This window comes from Opisthocomus hoazin, chromosome 18, assembly GCF_030867145.1.
Source record: "Opisthocomus hoazin isolate bOpiHoa1 chromosome 18, bOpiHoa1.hap1, whole genome shotgun sequence".
NCBI classification, from domain to species: Eukaryota; Metazoa; Chordata; class Aves; order Opisthocomiformes; family Opisthocomidae; genus Opisthocomus; species Opisthocomus hoazin.
In genome coordinates, this window is record NC_134431.1 from 6,562,077 (window position 1) to 6,583,067 (window position 20,991).

The 20,991-nt window shown below is 52.6% G+C and overlaps 1 protein-coding gene across 1 annotated transcript in view; it reads left to right on the top strand.

Annotated features, from left to right (window-relative positions):
• Positions 1–6,994: 6,994 nt before the first annotated feature.
• Positions 6,995–20,991, top strand: part of PPP1R16B (protein phosphatase 1 regulatory subunit 16B) — a 68,102-nt gene continuing 54,105 nt past the window's right edge. Inside the window, exon 1 of the mRNA XM_075438778.1 lies at positions 6,995–7,120. The gene's annotated coding sequence lies outside the window, so the exon portion shown is untranslated. The remainder of the gene's footprint in view (positions 7,121–20,991) is intronic.

Consider the following 20,991-nt stretch of genomic DNA (forward strand, 5'->3'; position numbering starts at 1 on the left):
AGACCAAACCAGAGGCTTGGGGCTACGACCCGTGAAACCTGTTTGCAGTTTCTCTGCTCCAAAGGGCTCTGAGGCCAAGTTTCTTTGGAGACTGGATTCAAAAATGCATTCAACAGTTGTGTATCTAAACAGAAATGCCAGGCACACCCTTAAACACTTCAGCTTGCCAAACGCCTGAATGCCACAGAGGATTTTATGGCTGAATGTTCCGTGCACTCAGTGAGAACCAGATTATTGTACAATATTTGCTAACACTAGGGAGAAAGCTCACAGATGATGACAAAGCACTGAGGAGTTTCAAGTGCAGTGCACAGGAGATTTTTTTTTAATAATTGCCAATCCACAGGTGTCCAACAGAAGGTGGAAGGCACTTTAATGGGACCAGTATGTGATAGCTGAGTAGAAAATGCCGTGCTTCTACTGAGGTAGCGCTCTGACCTTCCCTCTAACCACCACAGTCCGCTTTGAAATTGAGGTTTGCTTTCAAAACCAGCATTGCTTTTTGTATTTACCACTAGACTTAATGGCGCTGTTGTGTTCCTGTGATCTCGGGTATATCATTGAGTCTGGACTATTTCCATGGATCTTCTTTTTTTAACAGATTAAAGAAGCCAGAGGTTAGAGAAACCTGTAGTGCTGCAGGTATTTCTTGGGATGGTGTCGATCCCATTTTGCTGAGATACCAAACTCGCCGGCACATCTCTGCTCTGGGTTTCTGGGCAAGTCTCTGCTTTCTCTAGGTGTAGCGTGCAGGCTGGAGAATGGGAGCATGGAAATTATTTTCCAAACTTGTGTCAGCTTTGTGAAATACAGCTGAAGGACCACCCCTGCTCCACAAGTGAATTATGGGCTGGATGATTTGTTCAAGACCAGGAACTGAGAAATTCAAGGGCATCATCAGGATTGATAGTTTATTTCAATCAAGGGAAGAGAGTGGACACGGCTGCAAATGAAGTATCACTGTTTTATCTAAAAGTTAAACCGTCCTTCAGTGAAGTCCAGGGCCAAGGTGTTTGAGGCGCATCTTGCTTTGCCTAATGTGATCTCTTCTTTCTAAAAACCTTCAGCGCTGACCTTAGGGTTGTCCAGAAATGCCTGCTTTCAGGTAGCCAGAGAGTCTTGCTTCTGATTCAAAGTCCTTTTGGAGGCTTTTTTTTGGTGTTCCCTTCCTTATGAGTTGCTATTGCTGGTAAACTCCCTAAGACAACATCTATTGCTAATAGGTTAGTACAGGGAGCTTGCGCAGTACCAGAAGTGTGCCATGACCGTCGGTGGTATCTAGCCCTTATACCTTCCCCTCAAAACTTCTCACAGGCACAAAGATATGGAGTTAAACCAGCTTATTTCTGACATTCAGAATTTCCAGCCAGATGCAAAGTTTGCACCTTGAGACAATCTTTCTAATTAATCTTCCCAACCTGCTGTGAAGAAGGTAAGTAACAGGTATTGACTGTAGTCCAAGGACTTGAGGAAAGAAGACGTAGAGCTATGGTAACGTGAAAGGTTTCCAACCCCCAGACCACAGGCAGAAGGAAACGCTGTGCTGCCCGGGTGGTCTTCCTCAGAAGCTGCTGGAGATGGCACCTACCCCACACGTTCGTCTGCTCTGCTGCTGCGGGAGGGAGCCCACAGCAGGGGACTTTAAGCATTAGAAAAGATGTCGGGACTAACAGTGAGATTAAAGCCACTGTCGCTGAAGGTCTGCTGCTGCTCCGGTGGGCTCTGCTCCGCTGCAGCCTCTGTGCGGAGTTGGGAGGAGGAAACCATCACTAAAGAAAAGACCCCTTCCCGCTAACCTCCCCCCAAAAGCAAGCCCCCATAGGATTTCATGCCAAGCACTCAATGGGGATGCTCACCTGAAGCAAGGGCGCTGGAAGTACCTCTAACGAAAGCTCTCAGTACAGGCACCAGTGAGGAGGTGGGGCGAGAGGTGCCCGTTCCTTCAGCTGAAGGTAGAGGACGAGGAGGAGCATGCCGTTCATAACGGGAACGCAGTCTCAGACTCCGTGCTGGGCAGGCAGCCAGCTCCTTACCACAGGGATTTTAACTTGTAACCTTGCAAGCCGTGGATCTCTGCCCACCAGTCTGTAATATTTCTTTCCTGTCAAGGCATGAAGTCTCCCGTAGGTCAACCTAGTCCTGGCTCTTTATGTGATCGTAGAGGTTTACTCTCCAAACCGGCTCCTGGCTCTCGTGTCTGCAAGCGGCCCTGCTGGGAAAGCCCTGGCTGCTCACACCGCAGCATTGCCGTGGGTCGGTGCTGCTGCTGGAGCCGGTGCTGAGCCCTGTGCTGGCAGAGCGCTGGCCTTTGAGTCCACAGAAAGGAGGAGGAACGAGCGGCGGCCTTTGATAAGTGTGAGTTGTACAAATATTGGGGGTTGATCAACTAATCTTTTTTCTTCTTTTGGTATATTTACAAAGTACAAACTGCCATTGGCACCACCCAAAGTCCTAATTTTTCTGTACTGGTGAGAATACACTTGGACAACTTGCTGGACTGTTGGGAAGTCATCGTGTCAATTTACTAACGGTTTGGTGTAGGCTTTCCTAGCGCGGTTGGAGTTAATACGGTCCTCAAGGTCGGGCGCACTCCCACCACCCTTTGCAAAGTTGGTTTTTTACTCATTTGGTGCTCAAGAATGAAAGATGAGTTACTTTTGACTTCTCTTGGTACGGCACTTTTTAATTCTGCTGTACCACATTGGAGCCAGGTCTGTGCACCCTCTCTTTTTGCCTCCTGGTTTATTCATCTGATCTTTGATATCCTCTCATGGCCTCCTATTGAAATCAGCATGAATATCCCAGAGCTACCCCTCTATCTGTCTTAGTCCCACCTTTCTGCTGCTACTTTCAGCTTTCCCATGGTGTCCTCCTGTGTCCTCTGTTTACTTACTGATTTCCTTCTTCTGTTTTTCCTTTTTCAGTTGGCCCTTGGCTATTGCACATGCCCTTCTGTAAGACATTTGAGAGCCTTCCCATGACTTCAGCACTTTCCAGTCCCTTGAATCTGCTGTGTGTTTTTTACTGAGAATAACCAATGTCAGTGGCTTTGCTCATGGATCTTCCTTTAAGGTAGTGTTTCACCACTGACAACCCCCTGGTTCAAGCATCATTTCCTTTTCTTGTCCCTCGTTGCTTCCTTCTAGACAACCCACACCCCACAGCTGAATCGCTCCTCCCCTGCCGCCACCCCACAGCTCCCCCTGCGCCATGCCACTATCTCTGCTCGAAACCTCTTGCCCTCACTGTGAAGACTGCAGGATTGCCTATTTCCTACTCTTTCCCTGTCTCACTTTCCCACCCTCATCTCCCTCACCTTCCCAGTGCTCTCCACACCTCCCCCGCCCAGCTGGCTTTCCCTTCTGCACTGGGCAAGCCCCAGTGCTCAAAGCAGCTCATGGTCACCAACCGTGACCAACTTCTGCCTTCCTTATTTGTCTCACAGCTTGTTTCTTCTCCCCAGCCCTGACTGTGCTGCCGAATGCCAACCATAAGCGATGGCCAGCGGTGCTTTGCCGTGCAGACGCCGGAGCGTGGGTTGCTGCTCTGCTGCGCAGAAGCTCGTGCTCATTCACAGTAGGTATGGACATGGTCGACTTCCTTGCGTTCAGCCTTGCTTCTTAAGGACAGCAGCTCTTTGCTGGAATAAAATACATCAGGCGACCCTGAAAGATCATGTAAAGAAAAGTTTTCCAGGGAATCAGAACTGTAGAGATGGAAGTGTAAATTGAAGAGGAGGGGGGCAAAGTGGGGCAGCACCTTCAGCTCACGTGTGGGGCTGCTGGCGCAGCTCCTCCGACGGGCTGGGCTCCCGCCGGAGCTTCCCACGCGCAGCCGGCTGCGGTTCTGACAAGCTGTCTCCACGCGAGCGTGCGATGAAGCAGCAATCACGAGCACACGCGCTCCGTACGCCTGCAGAACAAGGGCACGATTTTTACCGGCCTCTTGCTGCTGCGTTTTTTAACTCCCAGCGTGGCCCAAGACTGGCAGCTCCTTCTGTGCGTCCGGGTTACGGTGTCTGCTCGGTGTCCTCCCGTAACTGCAGCTCCTACCTGTTTTGTTAATCCAGAAGATTCAGATGCTTGCCAGCATTTAATCTGACTGCTGAGTAACTTATTTGTTGTAAAAGCACAAGAGAAAAACCCTGTTCTTAGACCCAGGTGAAATATTTCCAGCGAATAGAGAACTTGCTAAAGAAAGGAATTTGAGGGACCACAACTAGCTGTGAAACTGGACTGAACGCTAAATGAGGAAGGAGGTGTTAGGAACTGGGTCTCTGAAAATGATGGATGTTTCAGTAGTGCTTTTTAAGAAACTTCACTTTTGAAATGGCTTTTTTAAAGAAAATCTTTATAGTATTTTTAATTTATACAAAAAAAGAAAACTTGACTGCATTAGAGAACAAGCAACTTTTATTTCTATTCTAGCTCCAAATCTTTGTATTGGCAACTGAACCAAGAGCTTTGATTTGCCGGCAAAAACCAGGATGATGCAGGCGCCTGCGGGCTCTCTCCAGCGCGCTCACCCCGCGCTCTGCCCTGAGCATCTCGACCTTCTCCAGTCCGGGGCTCTGGGCACTGCAGGAGCCTGCTGACGTGGTAGCTGTCCTTATCTTCCCAATTGCAACGCTCAGACCCAAATTCCAACAGAAAATGAGTCTTCTCTTTTTTTTTTTTTTGATCCTCTAACTGTTGAGATGCGTTTCAGCTCTTTACGCTGACTCACTGGCCTGGCGCCGAGCCAGCTGATTGCTGTGACTCCCCCCAGCATTGCCACACGTGCCTCAGAAAGCAGCTGTGCTTACAGCGCATTTTAAACAAACAGACAACTGAATTATGGACTTCAGAGACCGGCTCTAAGTTGCCCGGCTCTCCAGCGCCCTGGGCTAAGGCCTCGGCTGCCAGACCCACGCCTTGGAAAGCCTCCTCTGCCCCGCGATGCCCGGGGCTGCCAAGGACTCTGGCTGATGAGGACCTACGTCTAGTCCCAGATCCATAACTAACCCGAGCATTTTCCCATTCCTCTCATCCTGCACCTACACCTCTGTGGATCCAGTGAGGAAGAAGGCACGGACAAATGCAGAGAGAAAAGACAAGTTTGTACAGTTAAGGTGCTTCTCCATGTGTCATTTGGTGACCTTAAAACATGGTTCTGCCACGTTGCAGTGGTGATGTGTGAAATCTGGACAGAGTTCCCAGGAACTCATCAGAGTACACTCCTACCTTAAACCGACTCTTGTGCTCTGGCTGTGCTCCCACACGTGTGTACAACTGTGAAGATCCAGGTTTATTACCCGTAAACACCTACCCACCACCGTCCCACGGTCAGAGCTGTCTCCCCGCTGATCTGTTACGCCTGGGTGGAGGCCCGTTCCCAAGGAGAAGTAGGGCCGATGGTGATTAATCCTCCAAGCCTTCCGAAACCTATTTCACCCCGGAAAAGGCGACCGATCCCAGACACAACATCTGACAGCAGCGTGAGGAATCCTCTCTGCTCGGCTCCCAGCCCGTGCAGGGGTGAGTGTGGGCTCCTCAGTGCCGCTCCCTGGCCCAGGAGGCTTCTTGGCTTCTCTCCCGGCTCCGGTGACTGGCTTTGACTCCGGGCAAAGACTCTTATCTGCCTCCCTTTGTCCGTCTGTAAAATGGGCATGAGGCACACTTCAGGAATGGCATTTGTTTTTGGCATCAGTCACTGTGCTTTCAGAGCCTGACATGAATCTCACCTGGCGCTGGGAGTGGCTTTTAGTTTCTCCTAAAAAAATGCTCTGGTGCCCCATCCTGAGCATCAATGCTAGCGTTCCCAGCATAAATGCTAGTGTTCCCAGCACTGACCATGCACCAGTACAGGCTTGGGGTGGACCTGCTGGAGAGCAGCTCTGTGGAGAGGGACCTGGGTGTGCTGGCGGACAACAAGCTGACCCTGAGCCAGCAGTGTGCCCTGGCTGCCAAGAAGGCCAATGGGATCCTGGGGTGCATTAGGAGGAGTGTGGCCAGCAGGTCGAGGGAGGTTCTCCTTCCCCTCTACTCTGCCCTAGTGAGGCCCCATCTGGAGTACTCTGTCCAGTTTTGGGCTCCCCAATTCAAGAAAGATGAAGAGCTACTGGAGAGAGTCCAGCGGAGGGCTACGAGGATGGTGAGGGGACTGGAGCATCTCTCCTACGAGGAGAGGCTGAGGGAGCTGGGCTTGTTCAGCCTGGAGAAGAGAAGACTGAGAGGGGACCTTATAAATGCTTATAAATATCTGCAGGGTGGGTGTCAGGAGGATGGGGCCAGACTCTTTTCAGTGGTGCCCAGCGACAGGACAAGGGACAATGGGCACAAACTGAAGCACAGGAAGTTCCAGCTGAACATGAGGAAGAACTTCTTCCCTCTGAGGGTGACAGAGCCCTGGCCCAGGCTGCCCAGGGAGGCTGTGGAGTCTCCTTCTCTGGAGATATTCCAGCCCCGCCTGGACGCGGTGCTGTGCAGCCTGCTCTGGGTGACCCTGCTTCGGCAGGGGGTTGGACTGGGTGACCCACAGAGGGCCCTTCCCACCCCTCACGTTCTGTGATTCTGTGTTCCCAGCACCGACTCGCTCCACAGCAAGCGGGAACTCGCTGCCGGGCTCGGCTGCTGACGCTGAAGGACGGGCAAAACGGTTCCGGACCCGGACCCCCCCCGAGCCCCCAGCTCCGCGCAGGCAGCAGCCGCCCGGGCAAACCCCACCCGCAGCAAGGCCGAGGCGTGGCCGCCGCCTCCCGCCAGAGAAGCCCTTTCTTTGCTTAAGATCCAGTTATTTATTTTAATTACACCCCCCCCCCGCCCGAACGCGGGTTCCCGAGCGGGGGGCCCCGCCCCGCCCCCTCCGCCCCCGGGCCCCGCCCCCTCCGCCCCCGGGCCCCGCCCCCGCCCCGCGCCCTCCACCTGCAGGGGCCGCCTGCCGCGCGCCGCCGCCACGCCCCCTCCGCGGCCCCGCCCCGGAGGCGGGCGGGGACCGGGGCTGCGCGGCGCCGGTGCTGCCGCCCGTCCTCCCGTCCCTCCCTCCGTCCCTCCCTCCGTCCGTCCGTCCGTCCGTCCGTCCGGCTGCCGGGGCGGCGGGAGCGCGGCCGTCGGGCCCGCTGCGCCGCGCGGAGCTGCCGCGGGTGAGTGCGGGGCCGGGGCGCGGCGCTGCCCTTCCGCCGGGGGGGGGGGGATCGCGGAGCGCTCTGCGGGGTCCCCGCCGGGGTCGGGGCGGCGGCCGCGGTCCCCCCGCGGGGTTTGGGTGACCTGGAGCCGCCCGGGCGCGGTCCGCTGCGCTGCTCCGGCCGAGCCCGCGCTGCCCCCGGCTGGCCCGGCCGCGGTTCCCCCCCCGAGCGAGCGGGCTGCGTGCTGGGCACGGGTCTGTGCCGCGGGCGGGAGCCGGGACCCCGGAGACGGGAGTTCCTGGGGTCTGTCCGTGGGTGGGTTTACTTGTTGTCGCTGGAAATCCTTCCCCGTGTGATTCGGGTGCGGAGGAAACGCGCGGGAGGTCGCGTAAATGCGAGCGACCGTAATTCCCGCAGCGGCATCGGGACGGGAGGTGCTGGTCGCTGTGTGAGGGGGTGAAGGTCGTCCTCGGAGTCTCCGTCAGGCCAGGTGAGCTTCAGCCTGACCTCCAGCCCCGTCCCCAGCCCCGGGTCGGAGGTGCCAGTGGTGGCAGAGATGCTTTCACCTGGCTGTTGGCAAGCCAACAAGTTCGCGTTTCTGTCTTTGCTCGCTTACCGTGAAAGGATCTTTTCTGCACTGTGGTAACTGCCCGAGGAGGAGAAGGGTGCTTCAAGATATAATGGCGTGGCAGAAAAAGTGGCTTTTCACAAATTGTCAAAAAAAGGAGAAGGTTCACAAACCTGGGAAAAAAACCTCAAACCCATCTCTGAGTCCTCCTGAAGAAATGCTCGGGGAACCTCGGGAGAGGCGGCTGCCCTAGCTCTCACCTTGACCCAAGGAAGGCGCGGGTGTCCTCAGCCCTGCCATCACTCTGAAGTGCTGCTTCACCGATGGAAGGGCCAAGCCCTGCTGTGGTTGGGAGCAGAAGGGTCTCTTCTGGCTGGAGCTGAGTTTAGTCTGGAGGGGGATTGTGTTCCTTGTGAAAGATGTGATGTGTTGAATCCTGCATGTGAAGAATACTTTTTGATTGGTGTTTTTCCCTTCCATGTTTAATCCTTACACTATGGGTTGGACCAAAACCTGTGGGTGATATTGAAAATACTCTTATTATTTTTACGGGGTTTTCTCTATGTGCTGAGATCTCTTATGAGGTTGAAAAAAAGCCAAAAAAGTGCTTATTTTCCTTCTGACTGGAAAGCATAAGTGATGATTTCAGAAGAAAAATCAGGTTTAAAGTGTTGAACTTCAGATATCTGTGGTGGATGTGATCAAATGCTGAGATACCGCGTCTGCTTTTTGCCATCAAGACCACGTGTCCGGGCTGCCCGTTTCCTACAATGTCTTGTTGTTGAGTCCGTCGTTGCAGGAAAAATGACTCTGTGTGAGTGTGCTGGTACCAATTGTACCGGCTCCTTGGTGCTTCTGCATCGTTTCTGCAGTCACTTTGTTGGAACCTTATTTTCCCTTGGTTTAATAATTTATAAAATGCCTGTTGCCTCTAGGCACATTTCATCCAGTAAGAAGAAAAACATCAACCAGTGCTTACTGGTTATGCAGCCCGAGGTTGACAAATAATGAAGCTTTTGTGGATGAGGGGATGTCTCGTTTTTATCTTATATAAACTCATGAAAATGCAGGGTTTGTGCTAAAAGTCTTCTGGTGTTGTTAGTCCTTTCTTATTCCTGTCCTTAAAAAGGCCTCTTGCCCGCCAGTGACAAAGTGGGTTTTAACTGTGACCTTCCGTAACCTGGTTTTAGGTCTGCTTCTACTTTTTGCTTTTACCTGTGTCTGACTCCGGTCTGGTGGCTCTCGTGTGCTTAATCACTGTGAATTAAGATAGCAAAATCAAGTCCTGCATCTTTGCAGGCTTCGTTTCTTTGGCGTGAAAGAGGCCAATCTCTTCTTGGGCAATAAATTTCCCTCTCAAATCCTCTGCCAGATACTTAGGAACCACTATCATTAACTGCATTTTGAATCACTCATTGAGCTGGAGGGGAAAAATTGGCCTTGCAGTTCATCTTGCCTCCTTTGAAACTGCTAAATGATGATTCAGTGACCTTAGTGGGCAAATGATATCACCAGCTAATTGGCCTAAGAAGAAAAACTTGCCTGGTATCAAACAAACTGGCTGCTGCTTCACTCTGAAACCCTCTGCTGTGCCAAGTGATACCTCCAGTTTCAAATACTTATGGGGTTTTGTTGGGGCACTGAAAAGCGGGCACAGTGAATCTGTTAGCCGTGCCCGTGCATGGTATCCACTCCACCTGCAGCAGGTTTTGAAGGTATCATCCCTTAAAGTATAAAAATCTTAGCATTTCAAGCTTGCCTTCCCCTGTGGATAACCCTCTCCTCTTCCTCCTCAGAGGGTGAAACCGCTCACCGGGGTGTAATGCTTTTGGAGCGGGGGATCCCAGCCGAGCTGGAGGAGGCAGGAGCATGATGCAGGGGCCCCGCTCAGCGCCTTGCCATCACTGCTTTGGCAAAGCCCTTTTCAGGAGCGATGTGCCTCTCCCCAGAGGCGCCTGGCCCCTGGGAACGCGGGTTGGGGTTAGCGCCGGCGCGGGCAGCGAAAGGTGCTGTGCGGCTGGCCGGGACGCTGTGCTGGCCGGGACGCTGTGCTGGCCGGGACGCTGTGCTGGCCGGCGCTAACGGTCAGCGCGACCTCGCTGCTCCTTTGCTTGTTGAAAATAATTCCGCCTGGCGGCTTCTCGGCAAGGAGGGCTGTAACAGCAGGTGAGTGCCGGTGTGGAAGCATCCAGGCACGGCGCGTTCAGCCCTCCTTGCTGAAAGAGCTGCAGGAGTGAGCCGGGACGTGTGAAAGGGGTCAGCTGCTGGCTTTTCGCAAGGCTGTTAGTCGAGTCGCACCACCTCCTAGGGTGGCCTTGCCAGCTGGCTCATCCTTTAGGGAAGTGTAAAGAGGCTTATCACAATCTTACTAGAAATCTGTCGTCTTCTATTAATCTGCTTGTCTTTCCTCGTCTCCTTTCCACGTGCCCCCTTGCTCATTCATCTTGACGGTGCCATTCTGCCGGTCAGCAGCAGCCATGCTGCTTGCCAGAGTGCTCCTGGTTGGGGCACATTCATTTGTAGACTGTTACATTTGTTGTCCAACGTGATTTTTCTTTATATATAGATAGATACTATATTTTAAACTTTTTTTTTAAGGTGGCACTCCTGAAAGGGCAGCAGAGCCCGGGTGCTTTGCTGCTGGGGTGGAGGTGCAGGAGCATCATGGTGCCTGGGAGCGATCAGACTCCAGCTCTGAGTAAGCCAAAGCCCACTCCTATGCCCGGCCCTGCTCGCCGGCGGGCTCGGTGTGGAGCACAGCGTGCCCTGCCGCTGGCAGCAGCGTAAGGGACTGGTAATTGTGGATGTGAATCACTGGCTGCCTGCACCTTCCTCGCTGAAATCGGGGTAGTTCCCTCTTCGGGGGGTAGCGCTGCGCTTGGCTCAAGCGAACGGCACAGATGGAGGGCAGTGGAAAAAGCTCAGACTTTGGGAGGTGAGAGGAATCAACGCTAAGCCCTGAGTCTCGTGGCAAAGTGGGAAAGGGTTCACCAGTGAGAACTGATGGTACTGGGCCGGGTCCGAACCCGGCAGCACCTCTGCTAGCCGGGGCAAATGTTACCTTCAGAGTGATGTGGTTCTTCCTAATGGACCTTTTCCTCGCAAGTCTCACCAAAGCGTGTCGACACCAGGGTTAACAGCCACACAGGCATAGAGGAGAGAAGACAAAAATGAATAGCTTGGGGAAGGCTAAGCCTTAATACTGGTACAAAGCAAACAAACGGTATATCGCTTGACGTGGATTAGGTGAGCTGCGAGATCTCCGGCTCTAGAGGCCCGGGTAGGAAACGCAAAGCCTTTGACAGAAGTGGCTTGGCCACCCCTGCTTCCAGAGACAGCGTCTGCGTGCCGGGAGCTGCCTGTCTGCCTCTCCCCTCGGCTTTCGCAGGGATGCTCTTTCTCCTGCACAGCATGCTGTTTGCTATCCTTGAAGGTTGCTAGCTGGCAGGGAGAGCGATCAGTGTGTTTTTTTCCAGAACAGTCAGCTGATTTCATCCCGAGGGAAGTGGTTGAAAAGCAGGAGACAGGTGGGTTGGTATTCCTGCTTCGTAGCCTTCCATAATCCCGGCAGGAGAAGGATAAGCTGAGGAGTGCAGTTGCTGGGTGCTTTTCTATGTTTGCGTTTGAAAGAGCTTGATAGGCTGTGATTAATGAGGCTAAATGGAAGCTTGATAAACGGTAAATTCATATGAACCTCAAACAAAAATGGCTTTATAAGAAGGCTTTGGGTTGCGTGCGAAGTGCCGATTGCGGGTTTCCTCTGGTGCCGGCTGGTTTGTGGCTGGCAGGGTGGGCTGCAGGGGCTGTCCCCCGGCCGAGGGCTGGCCCTGCTGCGGGAGCAGCCACTGTGCAGCGGGTCCTGCCCCGGCGATGCCGCGCAGCCCCTCCTGCGGGCGGTTGTTTCTCTCCTGGTTTAGGTTAATGTAATGTATCCAAATTTGGACTATCGCGCCTGCATCCTGGAGCCCGCCGTGCCCCCATATCCAGGCTCTAATTAAGGATGCTCTGAAAGCAGCAGGCCAGCTGCCATGGCCTTGCAGATCAGAACCATTGGCCTAATCTATTTTTGAAGTGAATTGAACTAGAAAAACGTACAGCCACTCTAGAACACGAAGCCACCTGGGGAGTTAACCCAGAATAGGCGTGCTGCTTTGAATTCGCACCCTATCTCACTTCAAAATAACTTTCCTTTGCACATGTGCGAGCTCTGTAGGTGCAGCGTACAGGGCATGGCTTGAGCAAGATTACCCAACAGAGCTAGGAAAACATCTGATTTTTCCTGAGGTCTGCTTTGCATCACCTTCCTGTGATCCGCACACGCTCCTTAGCTTAGGCATCCTTTCCTGTGACAAATCTGCCCTGTTTCTTGCTCGATCCCATGCAGAGATCTGCACTCCCCCCCCACCCTGTGCTTTGCTGTAGCGCTGACTGGAGCTCCCCACAACCACCTCAGCTCTCCCCCCGCTCCTCTGTCTGGCTCTTGTGCCGGTCGCACACAGCGAGGCGAGCGTCCCGGGTCCTCATCCCCCACCCCCTAAAAGGTCCACGGCAAGATTGCACAAAGAGCTTTTCTGAGGCTGGATGGGACCTTGTCACTTTTCTCGGTGAGTCAGTGCGAGCACGAGGTAAGAGGCAGCATCAGGTGCCTTGGGCTGAGCTGGGGCTGATAACCTGAGCTGGGCATCGGTGGCAAGCGTAAATTATTTGCAGCAGCCGACCTAGGTGCTGCTCTCGTGCTGCTCTCGGCTTGCGTTGGCTGGGAGGAGGAGGGGGGTGCTTGCATGATGTTTGGAGTTGGGCTGAGGCACTCTGCTGTTACACTGCTCTTTTGGATTTGTCAAGCTCGAGTTAAATGTATATAATTTTAACATCTCATGATTCTTTGGGGGCTGACTCATGGTTTTTTGGCCTGAATGAATCATAGCTCTTGTACTCCATTGCTAAATTCATTATACAACAATTACAGGGTTGGAAATGCCACCGTAAGTGCACACAAACAAGCTGGCAGCAATTTTCTCCTTTTCTCTCACCCTGTGTTGCCAAGAGACCTCCCTTGTGAGTTTGCTCATTAGCTCTTACCTCTGCTCTGTAGGTGAGGGGCTGCTCGACACCTTAAGTCTTGATGCTTTGCCCTTGAGCGGGGAGGGACAGGAGGTGCCCGTTGGGTATTTTGGGAGAGAAGAGAGGGGACAGCCTAGGAGGGAAGGCTGGAGATACACAGCTTTGCTCATTGGTGCCAGTTCCCTTAATTTTGTCCCAAATGCTCCATGCAATGTTATGGTGTAGTCATGGCACCTCTAACGATCTGCGTGGGAAAGCCCCAAGGACGAGGACTTGCTCTACAGTGGCTCCCTGTGGCAATGCGGGATGCTGGCAGCATTTCACCGGCACAAATTCTGCTGGATTCCTCGCTCAGCAGCTCAAAGGTCAAATACATCAGGGGGGAAAGACCAAGGAAGAGGTGAGCCCCATGCTGGGTGTGGAGTGTCTCGTAATACCCACCATCGTTTACTTTGTGGCTCTAAGCTGAGATTTGGGGATTTGTGTAGGGCTTGGCTTTTTATTACTGAGGTTGGAGCAAGACCTGGTAAGCCAGACCTTAATTTCACATCTGGTGTGTGAAACTGAGAGGGGCTTTGTAGAGGGTGGGCTTTGCTTGCTGACTTGCTTAACCCACCAAAGCAGCTGGTGGGAGCTGCGCTGTAGATCCATCAGCGGGATGCAGAAGGGCCGTCTCCACCATCTGCAGGATCAGATCACAGTTCTGGCTGTAAGATGCCCCTGCTACCTGAATTTGACTTTCTCTACCAGAACACTGATTCTTCTGCCATCCAAATCAAACTGCTTCTCAGAACAAATATTCAGCTGAGGCACACGCCAAATGGCAGGGTGCCCAGGGAGTCCTCCAGAAAGTCTCCTTAAGAGCAGCCATTCTTCCCAGCTGAATTCTGGCCTGTAAATCTCAATATCTTTGGGAGGACTCTCTCCCCTGGACATGTCTGGCCGTTTGCACATTCCAGGCATGGCTGCACGTTGAGACAGCAGAGAAGGATGGCAAAACCGTGTGCTCATGGTGGACGAGGTTCTCCTTGGCCTGTAGCAGCAGGGCCCTAGTGCTTGTAATCCCAGGAATGGCAGAAGCAAAGTGAGAACTAGACTGACAAGAAGAGCAGTACCAGCAATTCTGGTACCATGTTCGTAGCCAAGTTCATGTCAAGTACCCAAAATCATATTTTCAAACTAAGAAGTGGTAAGTGTTTGCTGAAGCTGAATGTCAGAGCAACTGCATTGTCAGAGCAGCAAGTCAAGCCAACGTACCATCTCTGACTGTGGCCAAGAGTAGATGCAGAACACATAGAAAGTAGGGCATGTATGGTGACGTGCGGGTTGATAACTGCACCTAAAAATAAGATACTTTAGAAACATAAAATCTGCCTCGCAAGCAAGGCAGTGGCAAGCTGCTCTGAGTGTTTGCTGTAAGACTGAAACTGGTGCTGTTGGCACTGCAGAAAGCTGTGCTGTAACATTTTGTTAGCGTTTTGCTAGCAAAACATTTTGTTTCGATCTGATGGTTTGCGTCGGAGATAAGGCAAGTTACTTTGGAGCTGTGCTTGGGCAGGAGTGGAAGCGAGAGGCAGTGGTGGAGATGCTTTTCCTCAGCCAAGCCCTGCCGGCAGCAGCCCGCTTCCCATGCGGGATTTCTGCTGATCTGCATTTTGAGGAGCCTTCGTCCTCTTGAAGTGTTATGGTTCAACTTTCTAGAAGATGCATGTCTAATGTTGCTGCAGGCTTCAGGGGAGAACAGTCTTGCTTGCCCTGCGCTAGCAGTATCTGGTGGTCCTGATCTTTGCCGCCGTTGCTGTGAATGGGCTGATACTGGTACCATATAGCACCTACACGATGCTGCAGGGAAGCCTGGCCCACTCTGCTGTAGGTCTGTTAGTGCCAGATCAGCAGCCTCAGGACCCTCTTCTTGCATTCTGGTGGCTGACCTTGACCTGCAAAGGCTAGGTGGACAGGAGGATGAATTTTGTGGAGTAGGGGGGCGGCATGTGCATGGTTTAGCAATGGAATAAGTGAGTCATTTCAGAGTTCACCAAGGTATGAGGACCATGCCTTCGATAACAAATCCAGATGTTCGAGCCATATGGAGCAAAACATCCCGCACTGTAGCGTGAATAATTCATTTTTCCCAGAGTCTGGCCTCTTTACTCTCCCAGCAGAGCTGACGGGCACCCCGCTGGTCCCTGCACAGCAGAGGCGGGTGGGCAGCACCATCCTGAGGAGAGGTACAGGCTCCCTGAGGGATGCAGGATGGCTTAGAGGGCACCTTTTTGTGTTATTTGGTGAAGATCTTTTGAGGATTATTGGAATGGTAATAGATACGCTCAATAGTGTCCATAAGCATTAGAGTGGAAAGCATTTTGTTAGCAATAATTAAATACAACTGCTATTTAAAAAGGATGAATCAGATTGTTGGGAAGAGCATCCTCTCTTAAATCTCCCGCTAGATCCATATTCCTCTTGTCAGGCGTGTAGCAGGCACTTTCAAATCCTGCCAGCTGTACCCAAGCCCATCACAAGCACCCCATCATCCTGACAGCAGTGCTTCTTACCAGTCTCTCAGAACCTCTCTTCATGCCGTGGTGGGCTCTTTGGCCAGTTTGGTTGTGGCACCAGGGTGCTCCGAGTTGGGTGGTGGTTGTGACATCGGTCCCATGGCTGGGGTCAAATGGCTGGTGCTAACGGGCTCTGTGGTGTTTGCTCCTGTGGCCTTGCAGTCCGGGGACCTCTCCTACCTTCTGCGGGAGCTGGTGCTTCCCGCTGGACCTGACCTTGGATCACTCTGTACTGTGCTTTAGGTGTCCACCTTGGAAGTGGTTAATATCTCTTGACGTCGATGCTGGTATAGCAGACTCCAGTATGGATGTGCAGGGACAAATCTTCTCTTGCGTGCCGGCATCATCTCGCAGTGTGAACCCAACACGCGTAGTCCCTTCCTCCCATCTGATTGTTGTTGTGGTGGTGGCTTTGTTGGCTGTTGGTGCCATAAAACTGGCAGTTTTATGCTTTGCCTTGGAAAGAGAAGTGCAAGGCAGGGCTCTCTTCTGGTGGCAAAGAAATCAGAGAAAAATTAAAAATAGAGGCATGTAGTCCCGTGGGCTGGTGACTCCCTGGGGGGATGCTGTGTCCCCAGCCTGCTGCAGGAAGGGACAGGCATGGGGGTTGCGTAGCTGCATGGGGGCAAGTGGGATGCCCGCTTTCGCTGTCACCTCTGGGCGCTGCACCTCCGGGTGTGACGGCACGACGAGAGCGGGTGTCCTCTGAGAAAGCCCCGTCCCTGTCGACAGTGAGGGCCCGCACAAGCCCTGCGCTGAAACATCCCATGATGGCACAGGGCGAGGTGCCTAGGAGCCGTAAATGGAAAATCCAGGCGCTTATCTAGCTTGTTGCTGTGCCAGGGTAGGGCTGTTCTCAGGATATTTGTGGGTTTTTCTTTTTTTTTTTTTTTCCACGGGCCAAAATGTGTGTAAGTGGCTTTAAACAATGGAAGGATTTCTGTTAAAAAGACCGGGGTGCAGGCAAACAGGGCTTTAATTTGTATCTTAAGGGAAGAGGGTGTGGGTTCTGGAAATGATGTTTTTGAGATTCTGTTGGAAATTAGCTTTGTTTTTTTCCCCATGTCTTTTTTTAAAGCCTGTTTTGGGGAAAAACTCGTTGTCGTTTTTCAGATTGCAGATCCCTAAATGTGTAGTTTAAAATGTCAGGAAGGGGGATGCAGTTTTGGAAGACTCCACACATCTGTCTGTTGCAGGGCTGATAAAAAAAAACGGAAGCTTTAACCAGAAAAACAAATAAAAGGAGGTAATATCCCTGTCACAGATGGGTCAGGCTGCTTTCCCTGCAGGTGCCTACATTGCAACCCACACTCACATATAATGTGCTGTGGAAAAAAGAAATGGAAAGCCGAATCGGAGACTTATGCCCTCAATTAATTTTTGTTCCACATAATCAGAGCCGCTGCACGCCTTTCCTTCAGTATTTAACTGCCTGGCTCAGAAGATGGGGCTGCTCTCGTGCGAGGGAAGTTGGGATTCGGTTCATGTTTGCACAGAAATCCCATTCTGATCTTTCTTTCTTTGCCGAAGGGCAGGAATCCTGCTGCTCCTCTGATGCTAGAGATAAATTTTGTTGGCAGATGCTTTTCTTTGGGAGAGCAAAGGGGAGAGGGGAGTGGTATGTAATGAATTCTTGAAGGAATAAAATTTTCTTGTCTTTGAGCATCGTCTTCTCTGGAGTCCTGTGCGCTGCCTTGAGCCTGTGTCTGCCCTGCCTCGGGTGCCGTCAGCGGGGAGCAGAGGGGAGAGCTTTGCGCAGGGTTTGGTGTGTACAGTCCTCATCGAAGGAAAAATATGAACCGGCGCAATTAGTGCGTGCTCTCTGCGGATTTACAGGCGTTGAATGGTTTTCTCTTTTGCACTAGGTTAAAAGGGGATGGCTTGTTTTGGTGTGTAGTTTAAAATTGAGCCCCAAACTTAGTTTCTGATTTTTAACTCAATTCAAAATCACAGATTTTTGAGTTCGAGCTACGTGTGCCCCTCTCCCTTCCATGCGTGACAAGCTGGCGGCCGAGAGCCCAGGCTGCCTGCTCCGGCTGATGCGCCGATCGACCCGAAAGCAGGAGGCAAGCCCCAGGTTTCGCCCTCGGAAGGCGAAAGGGGCTGAGCAGCCTGTGCAGCTCCGAGGCACCCTGGAAGGGGCACCCTGCACCAGGTCCGGAGCTGCGCCTCGGCCCCGGGGCTGGAGGAGCCCACCCTGCCCGTGGGTGCGGAGGGAGAGCCCGTGTCGGGGGGATGCCAGGGAATAAAAATGAAGAGGGGAGGAAAAACCCCGAACTTGCAGCGAACCTAAAAACTGTCCACAGAAAAGTTCTGCTTTTGAAAATCTACCCAGCGCAAGGACAGCTGAACGCAGAAAAGTGTCAGCCTTGCCAGAGCCGCGTGGAGCAGACGTCGAAAAGAGCGTTTGCCCTACGGAGCTGCTAGATTAAGGTTTACCAGAACGCCTCCGAGTCCTGCTGCCCGGCGCTGGGAGTTGGGCTTACGGAGCAGCTTGGCACAAAACCGCGTGGAGGGAAGCAGGCGCTGAGCTGGGCTAGCGCTAACGCTCGGGCTCGCTCCTAACTCGCGCGCGTAAGCCGTGTGCGGGCTGGTGTCCTGCTGAAGCAAAGCCCTCCATGTCCAGCGAACCCACGGCCCCCGCTCTCCAGCTACTGACAGGAGCTTGATGGCCAGCGGACGTACGCCGGGGACCGGCACCGGGCTGGTCTGGCTCGTCGCTGAGGTGCCGCCGGGAAGAGCGGCGTGTTTCCAGGCACGCTGATGGGGGGAGGGCTGCTTGGCACGGAAGGGCTTTTTCGAAGGAAACCCACGTTGAAATATTGATAGAAAAAAGAATGCATGTTGTGCTGTGTTGAGTGTTTACGGGAAGTAAATAGTGAAAATACTGAGGGGCTTTCCTCAAACAACTGCCAATATTGTTAGGAGTGGAGCAGTTGGGAGGAGAAAAGAATGAAGCACTTAAAATTTTCTATTACCAGCATTGGCTCCAAAGCGATTTTTTGACTTGCTGTTTCGCTTTTTCCTTCTTGCTGGTATTTCCTTGCTGCTGCTAGGAAGGAGCTCATTGAAGAGAGAGAGGTTATCTGCAACTAGAGATAAAGCGGCCAAACCAAAATGTTTTTAATTCTCTGGGGAAGATTTTAGCTTTAAATTTTGAGCTTTCCGTTAAGCTAGAAAAGTGTCTTACACTGATGCACCTTCACCGTCGAACTCACCTTTGCGTCGAGCAACAAAGGGCGGGTAGAACAGTATCTTCGCTTTAAGAAGGTAATTGGGGCACAGATTAAGTTACTTATTTTGCATGCCAGAAACCTGTGGGAAAGCCAAGAATCTCTCCCGAAACTCCCAATTTCTGATGAGATCTCTCAACCAGAAGACATCTGTACCTGCTCTTCCTCACCAGCACCCCAGGGAAGTCTGTAGCAGTTGTGTTCCCTCAGGAGTCTTGGCTGAAATATCTTTTTTTATTCTTTTTTGTTTTTAAAGTGATGTTTCCTGCCACTTTCCCCTTCATTCCTTCAGGAGGAACCATTTCTTTGGTAGCGCTGAGCAGCTGTGCTTAAAACGCTGCGGAAGCCCTGAGTGAGGAAAGGAGCTGTTTGCTCCTTCAGATACCAGCGACAGTCGATCATGCAGCACCAGTTTGCAGAATTTTCCCTCCTCTGTGTGGTTAACCCGTGGGTGCTGTGGGGCTCGCAGCGTGGTGCGGGGAGCATCACGTGGTGCATGCAAGAAGAATTTGCTACCAGCAGTAGTGGCTGGAGCTGTTAAAGTAGCACCGAGGGACGAGTAGGGTTTCACCAGTACCTCATGGCTGGAGCACAGGGCTAGAAAAAATAATATTGAGGTGGTGGTGTAGCACTCACTTGCAGTGAGTTTGCGGCTTGAAGTCAGGCAAGTGACCTTGTTCTGTGTTCATCTGTTCATCAGTGGATGCTCTTGACCTCTGGGAAGGGTTTGTTGTGTATTATTTTGAAAGCACTGGCTTAGGTGTCTGTTAAGCGGTGGTTTCATGTCCTGTGTTCAGGGGCCGTGTGTTACCGGCGGCAGGCTTCTGACTTCAGCTTTGCTGTCAGCCCTGGCATCCCGGAGGAGGTGGTGGTCAGTGCCCACCTGCGTCGCAGTCGTTGCGCAGCCCTCCAGACAAGGGAGATGGTACAACCTGTCTGGCATGGCCTGGTATCAGAGGAATAAAAATGTCATGTTCGGAAAAGAAAGGAAACCCTTCAGGAGGCTGGAGACGCTGCGGTTTGAATTGCTTACCCCTGCAGCCTTTCACCACCGGCGTTCTCCCCTCTGCTAGATGGACTAGATGACCCACAGAGGTCCCTTCCAACCCCTACTATTCTGTGATTCTGTGATTCTGCTTCACCAGGGCTTGGTGGGAAATGGGACTGTCCTGTAGCATGGCAGGTGAAAGCAAGTGTTTTGGGGCTGTGATGCCTTGGAGGGGCAGACATCTCTCTTGTGATTTGAACTCCCCAGTCTGCTGTATGGTCACTGTTGGTATCTGACCCTCTGTCTGTCTTCACTTGGAAGACCCAGTGGCTGAGTCCTCTGTTACAGGTGTGTGAGGCTGTCACGGGTTGGGGGGTTGGGTGGTAGGGCTTGATGTAGTGTCCTTGTTGATGATGTTCTAGTGAGATGTTTTTGCAAAAGGCAGGAGATGGGAGAAGCAGTTATAATAAAGAAAGAAACCCTGGTTCTAGGCTGTGGTCTTCTTAACTCAAAAGACCCTCTTGTCTTGATGCACCCTGTACTAATTAAAAGACCCACCACCCTACAAGCACCAGGAGCTCTTCATCAAGAACAGGGCTTACTGTTCCCATCAGCAGGCCAGAAGAGGGGTTTGGTTTCCCATCTTCCCGAAGGTATTGCAGATTGCTGCGAGGAGCAGCTTGCGTGACGGTGGGGGTGATGGTGGGGTGGGGAGCACCTCGGCAGAGCCGGTGCGGTTACGTCCTCAGCAGTGACACAGTTTAGGAAATGACTTGGAGCGTGTTGCTCTGGGAAGGGCGGGAGGGAGATGCTGCTGCCCTTCTCACCCCCATCTGGGCTCCGGGGAGGGGGGAAGGGACCTTGGCTCTTTTTGTGTAGACAGTCCCATGGCACGTCTACGCTTTGGGCACCCTCCCTGTGTCCCCCGCCTTGTTCTTCCTTGGGGACAGTTGAACTCCTGTGCCTGCCTATCTCTGCTGTTCCTGCCTGTCCCTCAGTCTGTCACCTCCTTCTCTCGATGGCTTTCTGGCTGTCTCTGGATGGTGTTACAGCTGCTGGGCTGCCAGTGAGCTCTTCCCCTCGTTGGGGAGCAAGCGATGAAGAGCGGCTCTGCTGCTTCCTCCAGACCTCGGGCAGATGCTGGCCAGCAGCAGAAGCAGCAATGCAGAACATGCGCCTTTGGCCGCTTTGTACCACCAAGCAGTGATGAGCCTGAGGGCGATGCCCAAAAGAGAAGCCCATAAATTCTTCATTGGTGCTCGTTGCTGGAGGATGGGTTCAGCGAAAGGGCTGCGATGGGCTGGTCGTCTAGCGTTTTGTGGGGCAGGAGCAGCGTAGATTGGCCTTGGCCCTCGTAGGAAGCCAAAGGGGTAAATGTGGCAATTCCTCACTTTGCCATGATGCAGGAGTTGACGCTTAATGAAACAAATAAATCAGGCAGCCACCTCCTCTGCAGGCTGCTTATGCGCTCAGATCCCTGC